The 22085-nt window shown below is 39.8% G+C and overlaps 1 long non-coding RNA gene across 2 annotated transcripts in view; it reads left to right on the top strand.

Moving 5' to 3' along the window:
* The window catches only part of LOC129214055 (uncharacterized), a 71498-nt gene that overhangs the window by 31881 nt on the left and 17532 nt on the right, over nucleotides 1-22085 (top strand). Inside the window, exons 2-4 of one of the 2 annotated variants that reach the window (XR_008579613.1) lie at nucleotides 10934-11043; nucleotides 11495-11567; nucleotides 13602-14411. This is a non-coding gene — a long non-coding RNA (uncharacterized LOC129214055). Of the gene's footprint in view, nucleotides 1-10933; nucleotides 11044-11494; nucleotides 11568-13601; nucleotides 14412-22085 lie in introns of those variants that run through there. The other variant, XR_008579612.1, reaches the window with a different exon arrangement.

Genomic DNA, 22085 nt, shown 5'->3' with positions numbered 1-22085 from the left:
AGCAGGAGGAGCTGTAAGAGGGCAGAAGAGTTGCCGAAGCCGTTTCATTGATTTTCCCCTGAGCTGAGAGGCAGCAGTACCTAGCCAGTTATTACAAACTCCTTGCCAGCTGGCCAATATATCTGCACATGGTGGTGGGATCTGGATGTGAGACCCTTCCCTGCCCAGCCTGCCCCCAGCCAGGGAGGGCAAAGGAATTCTGGAAAGAAATCTGGATTTTATCTGGATCATCATGATGACAAATACTGTTGTCTCCCACCACACTAAGGTTGAATTTCAACCCAGCATGAGGAGTCTTCTCTTTGAGGCCTTGCAGGGAGCACTCTGCAAAGGAAAAACAAGTTGTAGAATGTAATAGTTTGATTGATGAAAGAGGAAATCTTCACACATTAATAAAACATATTCTGGAAGTCTTCCTTCCCTCATCTGCTCTTCAGTGATGCATATTGCGCAGCACCCAGTTGTTCCTTGTGAAGTCTGTTTAGATTGGGGGTAAAAGGTGGGCTGTATTTACAGAAGGTAATATTATGGGATCTCTGGAGTCTGCTTGGTTCATTTTAAACTCACTCTGAGGCTGCTTCTGCCTCAGGCGTATAGCAGGACTCTGAGCTGGGGAGAAGGCATTAGCCCTAACTAACTTCTGTGTCTTCCGCACTCCAGTGCTGTGATGGGCTGGAAAATTACGCTTTTAGCTCTGGCATCAAAGTGAGGCAGATTGGGGCCAGGATAATACACACGTGGGTGCTGGAGTGTGTCAGTAGTTCTTCCTGGCAAAGATGGTTGGCGAAATGGGTCCCAAACTGTGAGGCAGCAAAGGAGGAAGAGCCTTGGTGCTTCAGAGATGCAAGGAGAGCTGGGGAGGGAGTCAAGGTGAGAGTCTTTTGTAATGCATGTGTTCAGTGTCCCTGCCTTCATACACATTTTTGTAGAAGTAAAACTTGAAATTGCGTGCTCTCTGTTTTAAACTATAAATGAAACCAGGAAAAATATTTTGGGGTTTTATTTCAGTTGTCAAAACTATCAGCAAATTTAATCCTAAACTCACCAAAACATTGTGTCCAAAAGAAAAAGACCAGCTTTGACAACTGTATTTTTGCAAATTTGTGGTAAAAGCATGAAGAAGAGACATACATTATTCACTAAACAGCCAGACAGAAAAATTACTTTTTTCTTAATTCTCCCTACCAAGCCATTCTGGACTGGAATTTTTGAAGATGTGAGAAACCCAGATTCAATTCCCTTGCAGTTCAAGGGCATTTGAATCCATATCTCACAACAGAGTTCATTAACCACTATTGTATGTGTTACTCCAGAGTGGATTTCTTTCAAGTACTCCTAACAATGTTCAACATTGCATAGAATACTAAATCTTTTGGAGGATATGGGATAGTAACTTAGCTGTCTTGCCTGTTTTGACTCTCTTTACTTTGATGGGTATTTCATGTAAAGTGGACTTACTCTAATAGGAGAGACTAAGAACAACAGTCAGGTATAATTTAGAGTGGTTCAAACTCTGCCTGGGAGATGGGAGATGAGAGTTTAACTGCTCCTAGGAAGTGGAGGAGTCCTGTATCCTCCAAATAATCTTAACTCCAAATATCCCATATCTTTCAGACTCTAACACTGCACCGTTAGTGTGTGTGGTATGGGGAGGAGGAGGTGCTCGTTATTTATTTCCTCCAGTCAGCCTCCTCTTGTATTGCAAGTACAAAAGCACAAATGCTTTGCTTGATGGTTCCTTCAAGGATGTTCACCTGTGAGAGAACTAGAGTGAAAGATGTAAAACCTCATTGTGAAAGATGTAAGACTGCACTCACGAAAGCCTTTAGGGAACAGACACAAATGCCCATCACAACCTTCTGGTAGCAACCAAACAAGAGTGAACAAGCTGTTTTAAAGTAATCTCACTTAGCCTTAACAGGTCCTGCAGGCATATCAGCAGCACCTCCACATCAGAGACTGATGAGAGATCAAGTAAAATTGGTAGGAATACTTACTGTTTTGAATGACAAATAATTATAATGGGGAACAGTAAAAGAAAGCAGGAGTAATGCTCAAAACTACAAAGACTAATGTGGGCGTTTGCACATGAATGTGACTTGCAATTCTTTATTTCCCAGTATGTGATCTTGAGCAAATTCAGACCAAGTACTGTCTTTGTTCACTGCTTTAATCGCTACAAACCTCCTTAAAGGAAAGAAGCTTTTACTTTTATCATCTTATCAACTTCATGTGAAATAGAACCTGGCTGTCTAAAAGAGCCTTATGTCTCAAGGTGCTCTACAAAGTAGGAGCTTTGTAGAGACTGATTGTGCACTGACATATAAGCAAATGGAATGGACAGGTGTGTTTAACAATAACTTTTACACAGTATTTTGTTTGAACGCCTGGAAGAGCTGTCCAGCTGTGCTGCACAATCTTGTTACATTTTTTTCATGTCATAAAGCCAGTCTGACAGAACTAGGATGTGGTGAAAAGAAGTGACTCTCATACACATTTAAGTGGACCTGTAGCTTATCAGGCTATTGCTAAACAATGGTAACCTGGATTATGTGCAAATGGTTTCCATGTGGTGGTAAGCCTGTCTTTGTGCGGTTCTGACATGGGAATGCCATTTTCAATATGAATTCATATACAACAAACTGTTCGTAGGTTAATTAAATATTTATGTCTTGCAAGACAAGTTCTCCAGTGTTTTAAACTATTATTGACACAATGGTGGCAGTTCCCAAATGCGAATATTCCTCCACATCAGCTCATATCAATGTTATTTAGCTGTTGTTTAAATATTTAAAACTCAATTTTAGTTTAAAAATGCAGACATCATAAAATATAACACTTAACTTGTTTTTAAACAACTGAAAAGGCAGTAGAGGACTGAAAGTACCGTTCTTCTTAGACTTAACTTGAAGTGGCTTGCTGATTAGGGTAGTGGACTTAATTTCAGAGTAACATCTTTGTTCTCCTTGCAGGTTTTGGAAAAACATGTCCATATTATGAATTCACTCTGATAAATATTTTTTGCCTCTCTCTTTCAAACAGAGACCCAATACACAGCATGAGCAAATGTGATTCTCATATTTGGAGAAGCATGATAAGCATTTCAAAATTCAGCCCAAATATCATCAAATATATTCCTCGTTGGAAAGAGAGACTATAATTAACCTACTAAAGCTTTTCACTGAGGATGATCACAGTTGTTTTCATTTCTTTCAGGAGCACATCCTTGGAAGTATGTGGTATTTTAAACTATGGATAAACCCTAATGGTTTGTGTTTTACTTTGAGAAGACAGGTTTATTGCCAGATTCAAGAGCGTGCCTTCTCAGAGATACCTCTTTGTAGGGAACTCAGATTCTTTTATGAAAAACTAGGGACCTGCATTCTTCCAAATTTGTATTCCGATGGCAGCACCTAGCTGCATATGTGGAACAGCATGAATCCTGGCTTTCTTGGCTCTCTGACTAGGTATAAGCATGTCAGTTTTCTCCAAAGTTTTGAAACTTCTGTCTGTGCTGCTGGGGTTCTTAAATCTCCATGGATTCTCTTTAAATAAGGCACAGCTTTCACTGCATCCAGAGATCAACAGTCACCTGGTAGCGGAGCGTAATATTCCCTGGAATTGGCTTTTTGTGATCAGGCTAACCCAGACTATCTCTAACTGTGACCTTGAGACTTTTGTCAACTGAACTGGAGCCTTCCATCAGAGAGGGGACCATGATACAGTTTATTGATTTTCTCAGTCTTTTCTTTCACGGAGATCTGTGTTATTGGTCTAGGAAACATGCCTTGCTTAGCATGTCTGCCATCAGCTGCACCTTATTTTCTATTTCTAGCGCTGCAGTTGTTCCCTGGGCTTAGTGGCTTTATCAGGATGGTTTCTCATGGCTTGTGATTAGGTTGCATTCCCACCAATGCTCAAAGGTAATTAAGCTATTCCTTTCCAAAGGGCGCAGCCAATAGATGATAGCCCCTGCTGCTGCTAACAGCAGTTTTACCTAGTAATTGCTCCGTGCAAAACCAGCTATGCTGGGAAGGAATGGCAGAACCTCGGGTTCTTTTAGAGCTGGTGGACGATGAGTCCGTACTGTTAGGGTCCTCCTTGATTTCTTCTTCTGAACTTACAAATCATGAATTCCATTCTTTATGGAACAACTGTTTCAACAGCAGGGTTGGAGTGTGCTACTCCCTTCATTGTAGTCCCAGGCTTGGTTTTGAGGACAATCTTTAGAGAAAGCAAAGCATGTGAGAAATGCCTTGGGGCAAGTTTTCCTACTTGGATGTGGTAAGACAACAGCTCACTCCACAACATTTGTCAAACCATGAGGGTTAAGGTGGATTTCTGAGCCATAGTTGGCAACATGTGCTATCTCATTAGAAACTCTTTGAGATGCAGGGTTTCAGGTGAGCATCACTTCTCCAGTATAGAGAGGACTGAATTTTAACCCTGAGGCTGTTGCAATGTTATGCCCTGTTTGTATGGGTAACTGACTTGCTCTCTTCTGTTTGCTTATGGGAATGATGCAGATTCCAGGAAAGCTGGAATTGGATTGTCCATGCAGTTTCACACAGCATGCATGTTGTGCTGGGGGGAACATCCCTCTAATTTTGGGAGAAGTGGGATCCCATTTATTAGCATTTTCTACTCACTAATGTAGATAGTTTCCTCATTATTTCTCTTCCATATTTTTTGTAGTGCTGCGAGATATATATGGTCTGAGATTTACCCTGACCAGAAGTCAACTATTTCCCTGCCCTGGGGAATGAAGGTGTCCCACCTGTGTTTTATCAGAGTAAATGGGTGCTCTATTTATGCCCTAAATATTCCACTTGCAGTAATGTGTAATGCTTCTTTTCCACAGAGAAATGTAATCCAGGTCACAATCCTGCATAAAGTAAATGTTGCCTTCCAGCCTGGCATCTTAATTTACAGATATAAACTCTAATTACATGAACTATTACCTCTCATGTAATAGTATACCATAAGGTCAGAATGAGTGTTTCTGGACATTCAGTTTTGATTTAGCTCACAGGTTGTGACTTCTTGCAAAACAAGAACCAGGTTCAGGTTCCTTGGAGCCGATGCTGTTGTGGATCTGGGCTCACAGGTGCTCTGATTCCACTGAAGATAGCAGAGGACATATCATACTTCATGTCATGTTGTAGTTTCAGGGGAGTTTTTGTTACAGGCATTCCAATGATATTCTTATTCAGAGCACATATTTAATTTCAAGCAGGCTCTGCTAGTCTAGTGCCATTAGACATATTGTTTGCACAGTTGGTAGAATTTTGAGGAGTGTTGAAAGTAACAAGTGGATTCACTTGTATCTTTAAATTGCCAGGGAAACACAACCGTGCAATCAATTTTTCCTGTGACATTGCCATCCTCAGCCAGCTTTGTTGAAAGTATGTTAGCTTCAACATGTGAAGCATTATGACTTTCGTTATTCTCTATCACATTCAGAGTGAATAAGAGCTCACCATTTGTGTTTTACAGCAACTGAAAAAATTAAGTGTACAGTGAATTGCAATCATTGAAGTCCAAGGGAGTTTTCTGTCTACCTGAGCAGTAACAGCACCTTCAGCAAGGCAGAAGGATTGGCTGTGGGACTTGGAATATGCCAGGAGGAAAGGGAGAGGAAACATTTAGGTGGTCATGGAAAAAGAGCAACAGCATTCAGTGAGCATTTGAAAAGTGCATGCCCCATCTTTATAAGTAGCGGAGTCTGACTCTTGTTTCTAATCTGGTAGAAGGACTTGGGCAAGCAGCTCTATGCAGTGATTTGGGAATGCTCCATGAAGGCAACTGAGCATACGTGCTCAGGAGGGAGTTTAACTTCTGAATTGTCAAAAGACTGATTCAGAAAAAGCAGTAAGTCCTGTTATTTGCAGTAAGAGTAAGCCTGGTTTCTGTCTTCTTTTTAATTGTATTTGTTTAAATTTTTTATCTTGTTGCCAGTACTCAAATTCTCTGCGATATGCTGAATGCATACCCCCTTTTTTTTAAAAAAAAAAAAAAAAATTATTTCAGCACCTCTTGGTGTTTGAGTAAATGGTCCAAGGACTGATCTTACTGATACTGCCCCCAGAAAAATAGTCTGTTTCTGCTGCTATATTTCCCTGATCTGTTATAGAGGAGATTGTGAAGAAATTTTGAACCAACTATATATTTTGTTTGCAGTTAGCTTTTGCCTAATTTTGTCATTTCTTTGTTCTAGAAATTGCATTAGTTGTGTTACAACTCTCAAGAGGAAGGATCAAAAATCTCCCGTCTTCCAGTATAAGGAGAACACTGGGGCACAGCAGAAATACTGAATGTTCTATTCATGGTTTTATTCCTGCACTTGCCCTGTCCTTGCCATCTAGAGCTTTAACTGTTTCTCAGTACCTCAGTCAGTAACTTGTGCTCCTTACATTTAATATAAGAGCACAGCCCATTTTGTAACATTTGTCAAACTATGAAGGATAAAATGGAGCTTTTAACCATAGCTGATGCCATGCACGTCTCATTCATAACTTCTGGAGGTGCTGGAATCCAGGCAATCACATTTTCTTTTGCAGTATGGGGAGACCCGAATGCTGTAATGGCTATTTCCCTCCATTCTTCTCTCTATTCCCTTTCCCACACGTTGTAGTTTGTGTTTAGAAAGGTTTCCTGATTCTCACTAGGTGCTTTTTGTTTCCAGACCTGTGCTCAATGACTGCTAGGAGCCTAACAGCTATACTAGAAACTGAAAAGATATCTAAAAGGCTTGGAAACCTAAAGCACTGGTTCAGAACATGGCACAATCTGTCTTTCAATGAGTTACAGTTTTCAGAGGCTTCAATCCAACTAGCTGAGAAGTTCATTGGCATGGTTACACAAAGGAATTGAGAACTGGTCATCTGCAAAACAACCTTAATATATGTATGTTTTTAAACAAGTTTGCTCATCTCTGTAAATGCCAAAAATTACATGATTTTTGCAGTGCCTTGGGAAACTCAGCTGCTTTTCCAACTTATTGTTATTTCATACCTTTTTCTTTGCTACCAGAAAGGCTGAGAAATCATATTGCCTCCTTTTGAGAAAGCTTTGTTTGGGAAATAAAAATGCAAAAACAGTCTGCAGGAGCCTCTTCTTTTTCAGCATCCTTTGAGGCTGACTCATGGTTTAGCTTTTTGTTTTTCCTCAACGGGTGACCTCCACACACAGCAATCCCTCTAAGCAAGCTTATTCCACTTGCTCTGAATTATTTGACCAGCACAACTCTGTTATACAAGGCTTCATACAGAGTGAGAATTTTCTGTCCTGAAAACCTTTCATCAGTCAAGAAGCCAGAATGAGTGTATACATCTTCTTCTGTTCTGAAATTTCAAGGGAATAGGTTTGGGTAAGAATATGCTTTTAAATGCAGTCTCACTCCAGCTGCATTATGTTATAGCTTGCTGTCCACAGCCTTTGTGTTCCATAACGATATTAGAATATGTTAGGGCTCCTGTGGCCTAACTTCCTATTGTAAAGCTCACGCTGAAACTGCTGGTCATCTGAACTGCTGTATGCACAAAGTATTTATAGAGAGAGGAGGATACAGTGGCATCCCTCTTATCACAGCAGAGAAGTCTGCTTCATTGCACAGAGGAATTAGTGTTACTGTAGATGCTTTTAAGGATAAATCAGATGCAAGTTCAATGTTGAAACCACAATCCTGTGGGTCACTAATAAATACCTGCCATCTACTTGAATGTATGGGTGCTGCATACATTTCCTTTTAGTTCCACAAACGTTCCCTTATTTCCATGCAAAAGGCTAATTTTCAGCTCATACGCATTCCCATTGCCTGTATATCAGCTTTTAGTAAAAGGAAGGTGTAATTGCCAAAAGGGGTGTTTTGGCATAGTGGCTACTTAACATGTTTAACATTTAATGAGGAAGTAATCATTAAAACTAAGTCAAAGCTTTGATCACAGTGAAAATCTCCTTTCATGAAATTAGGACCTGAAAATATTTGTGTGGACACCTGTATAAATCACCTGTGTGTTTGTAGGTATTGTATTTAAAGGGCCTGGATCACCTGCTGCTCCAGCTGCTGTGCATCTAATGTTGTCAAAACCAGAGCGGATACCTAAAAAAATTCTGAAACAAGTAGTAGGTAGCAAAACTGTTTTCCTTTAGAAATGCTGAACTTCCCACCTGCAATAGCTGAGTATGTTATACAACAGCAGGTTAGATTTAAGCATACGTTTGCATAATTGAAAGAGATGGTTTTGATTAATGAAGTCCACCTGATATAAAAATTACCTTTAGGTTTGGGGTTGTTTTTTTAAAAAATATATTTTATTTGTATCAGCTAAAGGCCTTCAAGGCAAATTTAAAGCACAAACACAAAGGTACGCCACTTCCAAGTTTCTAAGATCTGTTGGTTTGCATGAGTGCATCAAATATTTTCAGAATAAAAGTATTTACAACTGTGATTATGTAATGAATTAAGGAACAGTCAAAAATGAAACGCAACACTGATTCAACTAAAATTAATGTTATACTTTTATATCTGATTTGGGGATTTTAATAGTCTGCTTGCATGGCTTTTTTTTTTTTTTTTGTTAAAGTTGATGTGTCCCTGCAGAAGGACACTCGTAGCCAATGAACGTAGTGCTTTTGACAATAATAATGATGAATCAGTCCATTTTTGAAGGAAAGAATAGAGCCTATAAAAGAGTAAATCTGCTTATTTATAGGGTAAATGGCTGGTAGGCCAGAATGTCAAAGCAAAAATGTTTGAAAGTGCACTTTTCCTTTCTCCTTTAATATAGCATTGATATATGCTTAGTCCTTTATTCCTTGTGTTTTATATTGATGACATTTAATGAAGTCATTCTAGTGGTCACTAGAAATGTAAGATTATGGGTTATTTCACATGTATTGAGCTTAGAAGAATGAATGAAAATAAATGACCCAATTATGTGGAATGTCTTGGCACTACTTTGTCCAAATATTTTAAGATGAACTGTAGGTTTCATCTGCACAGATTTAGTTCTGGTGTAAATAAATGTTGCTAAAGAAGAATCTCTGTGCCTGCTTGTCTCAGAAATATTTGCATTTGTTGGAACTTTTTAGACTAGAGATGATGTATTGACTAAAGAGGGCGACTTTTATGTTGTTGAATAAAGAGAGAAAATTATTTATTAAAATCAAATAGATGCCGTGTGTCTGTTTATATTTATAATGGAACTTTTTCTTTCTACATTTATGCAGTATAAATAATTCTAAAGCAAAAATATCTGCATTTTGTTCATATTATTGTGAATATACATGTTGGTGGGATGTACAGTCCTGGTTAACTGAAAACAACTGGAGATGTATTTGGCCAGAGATTTGCTGCAGATATGAACAGTAGGATTTGTGGATGGCAAGGTGACATTGTCACTGTTTTGAAACATGTTTTCTGCAGAGATGGCAGAACTTTGGAGAATAAATGTTACATGGGGATACACCTTGCTAGCCTAAAATACCCGATTAAGCCTGTAAAAGGTCTGCATAATTGACATAGAGATTGTTCTTGGCTAAGAAATTCTGCAGTAAAAAATGGGGTAAACCAACCTGTTTGTTTCAAAGACATTACTAGAGAATAAGAAATTTCAGAATCTTTTTTTTCCCCTTCATATGTATTGGTTTTGGATAGTTGTGATCTATGTTAAAATAGGATCAAGTTTTTGGCTTCAGATGTTACTAAAGGAGAGAGAGAAAAATGTGGATCCTAAATGTGAATATTATGCTCAACTTTTCCAACTGGGTGAACAGAAATCAGAATTTTTTTATCCTAGCTCTGCATCCATTTCTGTGAATCATGTACTGTATCCAGCTTTACAGTGAGTAGTCTCTGCTTCCTATTGTTTGTGCATTTTTTATCTGTTTCTTAGTTTACAGTTAATGGTTTAGATGTTATATAGATGTTAATGTATTTCTCTCTCCTACTGTTCTATTTTAGGGAGAGACAATAAAAGAGCTTATTATATTTTATGTCACATTGTTCACTAAGTTTTAAGAGAAGGAAAAGTATTTTAATTTTAAATTGACCCTTCCTGAAACAAACCGCTCCGTTTTTCTTAAAATGAATGTCATGATTTTTATGTAGATAGACTTTCAGGTTCTAAATGTCTGGATTGATGTTTATGTTTTCCCTTTGAGTGCAAGTAATTATTTTTAAGATTTTCTTCATATTAATAATAGTTACCAGGGCACATGCTCATCTGTTCTGAACGTTAATTGATGGCAAAGTTCAATTTTCCTGTCATTGCATGGGGTTTGTCAAGGACAGACAATGAGGACTCAGAGCTGGGAGACTGTAAAACATGTGTCTTAGCTGAGGAGACATTGTCTTCCATCACAGCAGGCTTTCCAGTGTATTAGGAAAAAGTGAATATTGGGAAACTCCCTTCAATATTTTTAGTATTGCAAAACAGTGATACTCTTCCTACAAATGTGTATGGTACAATGATGCTGGTGTACTGTCGTTCAAGCCCTCTGACCCTCTTTTTTTTAATCCTGAGCGTTCAAGTCTGTACTCCTGTAAGACTTGGGAAGTGTTTCTGAAAGTTCATGGAACATTTCATAGATGGGTAATGGTCTTGCAAATGAAGCTGTGATGGGCTGGCTGCTACTGTTATTCAACAGGACTGAAAAGCCCTAAGAACTGGCTGCTTTCTGCACTTCCCTGCCTCCAGGAGGAAAACAGCTGTGTCAGAACGGAATTTCTGCTGTCTCTAACCCCTTGAAAAGAGGAATCTTTTGAACAAGAAAGAAACACAGGAATTTGCTTATTTCTCTGAGGAGAACAGTGAAGTGAACAGAAAGGGTCCAGAACCTGCAGAAAATCAGCTCCTGTGTTCCTGTGCAAAAAATAAGCTGAAATCAAGTAGTTGTTACTTACTTCTTTCTTGTTTCCCGTTTCTTACAGCTGCAGATCTGAAAAGTGGGAATGAAATCTGAAAAGTGAGAATGGAGAACTCCTTGGACCTACAGATCTCCCCAAGCAGAAGCAGCAGGCCTGAGGAACGGTCGCATCAGGTACACCTTCCCCAGGGCTAGCAGAGGTGCATGGGGTAGCCCCATCCTCGACCAGCACAACCACTGCTGCAGGGAGAAGAGGGAGCTTGCTGGGGGACCCAAAGGCAGACGTGGGGCTTGGGAAGTAACTAGTGCTGGGGAGCAGAAGACAACCTCTTGTTTCCCATTTTAAGTTTTGTGAGACGGTAATTGCACTGGAGGTGGGAAGGGAGAAGCCAAAATCTCAGTGAAACAAGTAAAGCTTACATTCGCTCACAAGTTAAACCTGTAAGTTGGAAGATTTCTGGTGAATGTCTTTGGATTAGGCAATAATGAAATACTATTCCAGTCTACCAGATACTTGCTCTGAACTACTTACTATCTGATTTAAAAGCAGCAAAAAAAAAAAAGCTCAGTTCTTCATTGGCATGTTACTTTTTTCTCTCTCTCTCTTTTTTTTTTTTTTCTTTAGGGGAGCTTCTGAGGCACTCTGGGAGAGCAAATGTCAACACTGTGTGGGAGATTTATGTCCATTTAAAAACAAGGTCTGTTGGATCAATTATGAGTGAACATATATTATTGCTCCAAATCTAGGTATGTTGTTTTTCCATGCAAAATTCAGGTTCTTGCACAGTGCTTCCAATTTCAATGTATTATGTGATGCAGTTCCGTATTCTGGAAGACCATAGTTGCTGTTATCTGATATTTATACAATGGAGACTCTGGGCAGGCAGATATGTGGGACTGGCAGCAATTTTTGGGTAAACTTTCTTGAAGGAGTTTGAGTTGCTGTGTAGTCTTGAAGGGCCAATTCTTCCTTTTTCCCTCCTGTGAGAAGTTATATACACGCACCGCCCTGCCCATGGCCCAGGACCCCATTTTAGCCCCCCGGGACTCCCCCACCCTGCCTACGGCCCAGGACCCCATTTCTGCTGTCAGGGCTGTCAGGCCCTGCCCCAGTGATCCCACAGCAGGGCCGGTCTCCAGCGCCCCACAGCCCTGCCCTGTCTGGCCATGGGCCCCGCTGAGCCGGGCCCACCCGTGGGCCCATGTCCCAGCTTCAGCTCGTCCCCGTGCCCAGGGAGGTGCCCGATGCCTGGGGCTGCCCTGGTGCCCCCGGCTTCCCTGCTCCTGGCTGGGGTGGGACGGGCCCTGGCTGCCAGGCCCTGCCTGCCCCGGTTGTCTGGGGAGCCTGTGCCGCTCCCAGTGCCTGACCCCGAGGGACCCACCAGCCTTCATGGCGCCTTGACAATGGGAATATTTATTAATGACATATTCATAAAAAAAAATAAAGTAGGCTTTTTCCTAACTTAAATGTTTCCCAGAAGGAAACCTTTTCTTCCAATTCAAAGCTCACATTTGCAAGATTTCTGTCCTCTCTGGCAATTTGCATTGAATTCAAGAGTGCAAAGTGAGTTCTGAGTCAGCTGCCACACTCTGAATCATCAAAATACTTCTGTATTATTAGCAGACATTAAAACCGACATCTTCTTTGAGTGGGAAGAGTAATGCAAGTTTAAAGCATCCTTGTAAGTCAGTGGTGTGTGTAGGAAGCACCGTGGCGTTGTATAACGGGAAGAGCAGCCTGGAATCGATCCTGCCAATTTTTCCAGGGGAAAACCGCCAGAGACTTGAGCTGTTAAGTCAATGTTGCGTTTTAATGAAATTCCTGGCACATCTAATGCTAAAAGTCCCCTGAAGGGAAAATATTGTAATTCTGGCTGGTAGTGCTAGAAGTGAGGCTCACAGGTTGGGAAGGAGGTTGTTGCTTCTAGCGTTTGTTGGGAGCTGGGGAGAGGCGCCGCTTCCCATCCCGCAGGGTTAGCCCCAGGGGAGCACGGCCCGGAGCTGCCACCCACTCGCTTCCTTTGTGGGGGTGTTTGCTGCGACTGCTGGCGATGGCACTGAGCCCTGGATGTGAGCGGGGATGTAAGGGTGCCCGATGGAACCACTGCATGGAAACTTGTGTCAATAGATAGTATGATGAGTGAAATGAACTGTGAGTAGATAAGGGGAATACACGGACCAGGTGGCTTGTGAGACGTGTCTTTCAATATGGGGCAATATGTGATGAACTTCATGACTGCGTGCATAAGTGAGGAAGAAAGCAGTTGACAAAATGTTTATACTGAAAACTAAAATTTTACTTCAAAGACTGCTCATAGGCATCAGTTAGGGAAAACGCTCTGTTTACTTTCCTTATGAATTTCAGAAGTTGAGTTTCAAAGATGATCTCAATGTACGTGGACTTGGGAAATGTAGGCAAATACACTAGTGCAATATCTATTGCATATCCATTAAATAATAATGAGATTATCAGTTGAGACTGATGCATACTATACGTTAAGTACATAACACAATGTGTGTGTGTCTGTGTGTGTGTGCAGGCTGGGTTTTCAGCTTGGTAAAGCCTTGGCTCCTCACTTGGGCAGTCCAGGGAACTGGGCCGAACTGAATCTGCCACAGCCTGTTTTGGTGTATCTCCCTGCCTTCATTCCTGATGCTTCTGTGAAATTCTCCTGTTTTGAAGAAATAAAATGTTCAGTTAATTATTTTATTATTTTTTTTTTTTCCCCCAGAGACTGAAGTACAGTGAGTTCGGAGTGGGCTTTCTCTGTAGTCATACTTATGTCATCACTGCCTACCACACAGCTTGGGCTGAAGCAACAGGATGATCATTTGTCTGACACAGATAACTTGGCGAAGTGCACCAGTGGTCTTACGATGTACAGCATGTTCGACATTGCTACCTTTCATAATGTATGAAGCTGATTCAGCTAAGCAGACTTTGTTTTGGTCTAATAGATAAATGCATATTTAAGAAATTCAGAAGAAAATTGTGAATGCATGTAGTAGGCCATAATAGTAGCTTAGAATATTTTCTGCCTGTACAGCAAGGTCATTTCTTACTATATGCATTGCATAATCAGTTTAAAGAGCTCTTATTTTAAGCAGACGTCTTGATTGGTTATGTAAGACCACACTTGCTAGATATTTTATTCAGTCTATAAAATGCAGTATCTTTTTGAAGCTGGTGTCATTGTTAGCATATATTTAGGCTCCTCATTGTGAAGTGATTGTCTGAGTTCTGGAAAGTCTTTTCTGTGGAGTAGTTGAACCGCAGATTATTGGGAATTCCTAGTATGCAGTAGTATTACATGCAATTACATAATTTAAGACTGTGCAGTAAAGTGCAACTTTAGATAAGTTTGGAAGTGAGTTTTCCATTAGACCTCAATGAATATTGCAAAAGAACTTCCACAAATATTTCAGTCTTACAGTATTTTCACCATAACACTTTTTGTAATCACTGTCTGTAAATATTTCCTTTGAATCCTCAAAAAACATGAGGAAGATCAGTTTGTAGGCACTTACAAAACACCCAAGTTATCTCAATTTAATTCTGAATTAATCATTCTACTGTACTTACCATTCTCTTAAAACTGCGTGCAGTCTGTGGCTGAGGCTGTTGCAACCAAAGAGTTCAAATCTTTTTTTTACTTAAAAGTGTTTTTCCTCAAGAAACTGAGTACAGTCTGTCTTTTAGGAAAAGAAAGGAGAAATAAAATGGCATTCCTAAAAGTCTCCTCCTTTTTGGGATGCTCCTAACTTTCAAAACAACTGTCACTTCTATAAAACTTCACAGGACTGACTTATCTGACAAGCCAGCAGAAGAATGATTACTTTAGATAGTATACAAAACAGACCCCTTGTCTTTGAAATCCTCAGTATCTGTGAGGTTGGGAAAGGCACACTGGTGGATATTCACATCAGTGGATTTCTCAGTATTTAAGGTAGCTGCCTGTTCTTTCCTTCTATAGTCACTGCAGGAAGTGAGCAAGAGGGAGTCAGCTCCAGGGGCAGTTTAAAGCAGGAATCTCCTTTCTTCCTTTTGGAAAAAGCCATCTTTCCCTTCCTATTGGCTGCGAGAGGGTTGCTGGTTAAATTAGGTGCCTGAAACTGGAGAGTGTTAATAATGTCCATGGTATGTATGTATATCTTTGTGCATTGCGCAGGTTGTAGCCTATGTAGTGTTATCATTTCTTTGTTGGGTTCTCTCGCTGCTATTTAACCTTCCTGCAGGATTCCACTGCAACTAAACAAAAGCACTTCTGTCCCTCCCAGACTGGGACCCAGACACAATTCCAGTTCTGTTAACCCGCTATGGAACTGGGCCAGCTCAGCTACATTTCTCTCCTTCCATGTTATGCAACCAAATAGTTTTACTAGAAGGAGGGGGTTAGTTAGCCACTGGAACAAAAGATCGCTTTAGAGAGGCAATTTTATAATCTTAAGTGTGTATTCCACCCCCCCAACCCTCACCCCCAATCTTATACATCATCAAAAGCTAATTTGGATGAGATTCCTCTTCTGGGGTAAAGGCAAGGAGCAGACCAGTCTGCAGTCCTCTGGAAGCCCAGAATTCCTTGAGGCTTGGTGTGGGCTTTGTCCCAAGTCCTTTTGCCCTAAGTCTGTTTTTCTTGGTTTTTGATTATTTTCATTTTATGGTTTGTTATTTTGTTATCACCCGCACTCCAAGATAAGAGTTGATTCTCAAATTGCACCTTCTTTTCTAGAGTTTTAAAGATAAAACACAGATTGTCTGCAAAGAACATCTACATACATGTTAGCCTTTTCCCCTCTTTTTGCCTCTTTTTATGTTCTTTGAATGTAAATATGTATTTTCTAAAATAAAAGATGAAGGAAAACAGATAAGGAAAGTTCTGAGAGTTGCATTTCACAGTCCTTGGATATTTTGTTGCTAGTGTTGTCTGTTTTAAAATGGAAGTTTGCCTTTACTTACAAATCTCCTGAAATTACTTCAGTTTCCTTCATATCATAATTAATAAATTAAGCATTCCTACTCTCTCCACCTATCTCTTCTGATAGACTCCATATATAGCATCTCATAATATGAAATAGCAGTGCAAGCGATTTTGCCGTCTTACTGTTTGCTAAATGTATTCAGTGTTTGAATCAATATTGAGGTTTGCTATGTACAGTTGTGGTCAAATCTATGATAAATTATCTTTTCATCAGTGTTATTAAATATAGCACTCATAGAGTATTTATCTATTAACATGCTGTCATCCTGGAGGAATTCATATGAAACTGGATTACACTTGCATAAAGAATTCCTGTAATTTCTTCAGATGCTAACAAATTACATTTAGGATTCATCTTCTTTCCTCTCCGCTTCTTCCCCCTCCCCCTAACAACTTTTTTCCTTTCCCCTCCTTCTTTGTTGATATACTCATTATTTTCTGAATGAATGCCAACACTGTAGCAGATTTTTCAAAGACTCTCATCGTAGCAGACATTTTGAGCTGTGGCTTTGACAGATTGCACATTTTGAAAGTGTGATACTGTAGCAAGCTTTTTAGTAAATTTGGCAGACTACATACTGTCTTGAAATCCACTGATGAAAAGTGAAAAATCTATTAGATGTAGGTTGGCAGGATACATGTGACCTGCTGACAGGCTGTGCACATATTTTATTCGATTCCAGGAGCAAGGAATCCAATTCTCAGGGGTTTATGAAGAATTGCAGTAAATGTCACTTACAGAATGAAAAAAAGACAGTCTTGGAAGAATTAAATTGTGGGAGATGACTAAAAAGAGAGTTGTAAAATCTTTGTCTTACACATAAAAAGCTGGAGAGGGACTTTTTGCAAGGGCATGTAGGGACAGGACAAGGGATAATGGCCTTAAACTGAAGGAGGGTCGATTTAGATTAGATGTTAGGAAGAAATTCTTTACTGTGAGGGTGGTGAGGCACTGGAACAGGTTGCCCAGAGCAGTTGTGGATGCCCCATCCCTGGAAGTGTTCAAGGCCAGGTTGGCTGGGGCTTTGGGCAACCTGGTCTAGTGGAGGGTGTCCCTGCCCATGGCAGGGGGGTAGGAACTAGATGATCTTTGAGGTCCCTTCCAACCCAAACCATCCTGTGATTCTATGATTCTATGATAAGAGTTTTACTGAAATCATGATTGCTAGAGAAAGGAAGTGCAATAGTAGTGTATGTTATACTGCTAATGAGCTGCTTTGATTATCCCCCCTTGTTGGAGAAAGAATTTGCAAGTAGAGGAAACCCCTTAATTTTCCAATGCTCAAAATACAGGCTTACACTTGTGATTTTGACTCTCCATTTTCAGTGCTGGGTCTGGGACACTCAGCATCCCGTGATTGTTCTGCAGGAAAGAGCTCAGCTTCCAAAAGCAGAGGGGGTTTACAACAGTTTACTTGCAGGCAGAATGCTGCCCAGAGGAATTTCCCTTGTAGCTTTAAAAGCGGTTCCTCAAAAGGTGTGTCTGTAACACACTGTCTTGTATGAGAGCATATCAAAGCTAATCTTCAGTGCATCTGCACACAAGAAGCACCATGTGTTCGTGGCTAACCTGCAGTATCTTGAGTTTAGTTTGAATGCTCAGGTAATGATGCTGCCCCAAGGGGTGATAGGACCCTCATCTCCATCCTCGGCTACATATTTTCACCTCCACTTTTGTATTGGCATTGGCTTTTGGCACCCTATGGTTAGTTGAATCAAACTGCTGATGTAACTGAAAAGTAATTATAGCACCAAAGAAAAAAGGATTCACAGCCGGATCAGGAAGCTTGATGGGCATGTGGGTACTAGTACTGATGCAGGGAGAGGAGGAAATACAAGGTTAGGGCAGGTAAAGGGCAGAACTACATTTCTGGTAGTGACTTCACTTTGTAATTTTTTTAATTCAGTGAAGTGCACTCATCAGAAAACTAAATGGCTTATCTAATTCTCTCCAAAACTGTGGTTAGACTTAGGATGATATTCAAACAATCACATGTAAAACTGGAGGCATCTACATTGCACCTCATTGCAATGTAAGTGAATCTTAACAGTTGCTTTTTTACTCCCCTCATAAAATTCCTACATTCGATAATAATAGTGGGAGATTAAAACAGATCTTACCAAAACAGATAAATTGGCTATTTTCTGTCTTTTGTGGAAGTATACTTCATCACATGTTCATGCTCATTTCCATTTCTTAAGGGAAGTAATCATACTGCTTGTGTATTTGGGAATTTCATAGTTTTTGCATTGCAAAAACAATATGCTGTTCTGATTTTTTAATATTCTATATTACCTTTGAAAATATGTAGCCTTCACACTGACCATATCGTGATGTACTAGTAAAGAAACACATACAAAACATTATGTATTACTTTCTGATTAACATTTGCACAGGCAGCCCAAAGCTAATGTGTTTTTCACATCTATTCCTTTCTTTGTAAGTTTTAGGGACATTAAACTGGGGAGAAGAAAGATAAAGAGTGAAAAAGAGGAAACAAAGACTGGTTATCAAGAGAGAGGAATATAAAAAAAAATTAAAAATCAAAACAACTGAGTTTGGAGTCTATAACTTTGGGGTTTAATATTTGAAACTGGTTCCTACTTCTAATACTACTGTTGTGTCTCAAAATATGAAATAATGAAAGTGTTTCTCAGATGAGAAACAGGATGTAGGGATTATGACCCATAGTGAATTCGCTAAGTTAAAGCCTTGAGTTCTTCTGGTTTAGACTTCACTAAGAGACCTCAGACTGTTTTAGGGAGACCTCTTCTGTTTTAGAAAGACCAACATTGGCACTGGAGACAGACTGTAACTTAAAATGTCACAGGAGATTGCAGATGGAAGTGTCCTGAGGGGCTGCAGGCATTTATAGTTTCTATGAGTGGGTTAGGATGTAAAGGAGGGAAATTACAGGATTATAAAGATGCTCATAAGGACATTCATACTGATTTTTGCATACCAGACATGGCCAACTGCTGATGTGCAGTGTGGATCTGTCTCAGGGCACTTTACAAAGCAGCTAGAAATCCAAGAGGAGGGTTGCACAATTTGTAGCCTGCTGAACAGTTCTCTTGGTCATGAGGAAAGGATCTGAGGATGCGAGGAAAAATAGGTGATAGGGAAAGGTGGTCAAATTACCTAGTCGGTCTCTGACATGTGAAGCCCCCTTGCTAGTGCACTTGCCCTCCCATGTCACCCCAACCTTGCTTGAAGAACATGGGTTAGGCAGCCTGGTGCTGATGTCTGAAAACACTGGAGAAGGAAAATTAAAAACTGGTGATACAGAAATATAGGGGATGTGTGCAAGGGGGTGGATGTTGGGAAATAAAGGTGAAGAAGTTAGAGACACTGGGGTAAAGTGAAAGGGGTATGTGTGGAAGAGTGAAGAAGGAGGTATTCGGGTTTTGGCACCCTTGACCTTGTAATACAGCAGTCTCTGAGTTGCAGATGACTGTGCCGAGGTTACAGAGATACCAAAGCTGTCAGATTCATAAGGTTGGGTCTGAGAGGGTAAATGGTAATACATAATCAACTATAAAAATCAAGATGGAATTTGCTTGTATGACTTGTGTTATGAAGGAGGTATTTATAAAGAGTTAAGATGATATTTTATGTGTTTGCTATAAATAGCATAGTATTTTTCTCTGAACTTTCAGTTTATGCTATTGTGAGGGGCAGTGCATCAGATAAAATACAACATTTTTTATTTTGCTCCACTATGTCAGCTCCCAGATTAAGTATTAATTTAGAATAATGTAGCCCCCATCAATCACAACTTCCATGTCTTCATACTTTCCTTTGTTGTCATCTTCAATCTTGAACTGGCATGTTCCAAATATGTGTCAGTCTTTAATCGGTGTAGCCAGAATGGCATCCAACCTTTTGCAAGTTTTAGTGTACTTCTTCTGAACTGACATCTGATCTGTCAAATTCACACCTCTTGAAAATGTGAAGATGTAGGCAACAGGGTTAGTATAAGAATTATGTAATTGTGAGACAAAATGTATAAATGCTTTTCTGAAAATTCTTTTTTTAATATAATGTATAAGAATACTGGCGTTTTCTCATGTGTATTAAATGTGTGTATTTAAAAAAAATAAATAGTTCCTGCAATTCAAATTATTCTCCCAATATAAATACATGAAACCATCACCCTTAGAACTGCGGCATTATCTTCAGGGAAAAATATCATGCCATTTATTGCAGCTCCTTGCTTGTAAGGAACAAGATAATTGTGAACAGCAAGGGTTGACTTCCAAAAGGAGAAAAAAGAAAATCCTCCACAGATAACAGTGGTCTTTTTTTTTTTTCTTTACTTTTGTTTTCACTTTGAATGCACACTTTAATGTGTTTTACTGAGCTATGAAACTCCTTTCTTCAGGTCACTGGGGAGGAATTGACATTCTTGCAGATGCATGTGATCTAGCTACTCTAGTTGTAGAAAGAAGAATTCAAAATGCTGTGGTAGTTGCATGCATTTGTATTAAAAATCAAACGTACGATATCTTTGGTCTAATCACTTTTGCACTTGTCTGGCAGATGCAGAAGCACTTGTGCAGAAAGCACTAAACAGAAGCAATTGTGCAGACAGACGGACTGCACTAAAATGTGTTAGGGACTGTGATAAGAGTAGGCACGCAGGGAGTACTTGAACCCACAAGTTGGCATGCAGACTGTTCACTTGCTCTCATGTCACTGTTTGGAAATACTAATTACCCATCCAAGATCTGTTGTATCTCAGAGGCGGGAAGAAAAGTGTGTAAACTATGCATAAGTCCTTGGAAGGGCTCGATTTGTCAAGCAAATGAATTACACACCGAGGATGATGAGTTCAGTTCATAGTAAAGAAACACTGGCCATTTCTTTTGAGTAACATAATGGCTAGAGCACTTACTCAACAGCAGAAAACCTAGAACTGAATTCATAGCTTTTGTTAAAGAGACATGAATCCTGAACTCCCACTTCACAAAAGAGTGCCATGGCCATCAGGGTGCAGTCAAGTCTGAGCTGACAGGGTTAATAATTTCACCCGTGACAATATTAGTTCCTCTGTGCTGAAAGGAGCACTGGGATCATGGGCTAGGGACATCACAGAAAAGCAAGCAGAAACCAAAGTATGGACACTCACGTGGGTGTTACTGGAGGAGAAGGGAGGGTCCTGGCCTTGCCTATGTGCTTTGTGTTAAGGACTTACTGGAAGGAGTGCATCAGCAGCACTGGGAAGCAGGATCACACTCCAGAACAGCAAATCCACAAAGGAATGATTTGATTTTCTTATCAGTATAAAAATGCTACTTGAAACGTTTACTTACTCATTTACACGACTCTTGTCCCAATCAGAAGCCCTATGAATTTGATGAGCTTTTCCACTGATTTGATAGTGTAGGCTTAGGCTGTAAATTTAAAATTGCCTGTGCCTCTGTCAAAGAAATGTTGTATTACATTTCAGACAATGTTTACCACTGATGATATGAGTTGTCATTTTGATTACAAAAAGAGGCTCTGCAGGGACTCGCTAATAGTAGCTGTAATAAAGAGTCAGAGCATAAAAGATCAGAAGGACTCAATATAAATTATAATTGTGCTTTAATTTACAATTGTTGTCTTACAAAATGTTCTCTAAGGAATCTTTTAAAAATAAGTCATCTATACAGTTCTTAAAGGAAAAGGGACTCTGGCAGAATGAAGCATTGCGTTTTACCTGCGGCCAATAAAAACCATTCAAATAATTTTCTTTTTATAGTAAAATATTTGAAATACCACATAAGACATTTAGAATTCAAGAATTTGGAGGGACTGCGAGTCTAATTCTCTTTCTCAGCCAAACATGGTCCCTTCCTTTATTGCATCTGGGAGCAATACCATGTTAACCCCAGGCAGCATCAACCATAAAGTTAAAGTGACAGGACTATGTTTCTCAAGGGAGGACATGAGGACGTTTCTTACATTTGCATCAAAGATCAAAGCACAATTTGGGATGGATGCTGACTGAATGTACAAAATTCAAAGGACATTTAAGGCTAATCCTTCTAATTAGTAGTTTACCAGACTGCTTTAATGGCAGAATAGGAATCTCATATAGCATAACATAAAGAAGGGACTCCCTGTAGCTGAAACTAAAAGAAAATCTGAATTCAGCCAAAAATCTACCTGCTAAATCAGCTTTCATTTATTCTGCTATTTTTTGCTATTTTTTGCCCTCTACTATGGAATAAGATTAAACTCAAGATTTT

Source organism: Grus americana, chromosome 1 (genome assembly GCF_028858705.1).
Source record: "Grus americana isolate bGruAme1 chromosome 1, bGruAme1.mat, whole genome shotgun sequence".
Taxonomy (NCBI): Eukaryota; Metazoa; Chordata; class Aves; order Gruiformes; family Gruidae; genus Grus; species Grus americana.
The sequence above is the reverse complement of the archived record's forward strand: the minus strand, read 5'-3'. Positions and strand labels throughout refer to the sequence as shown.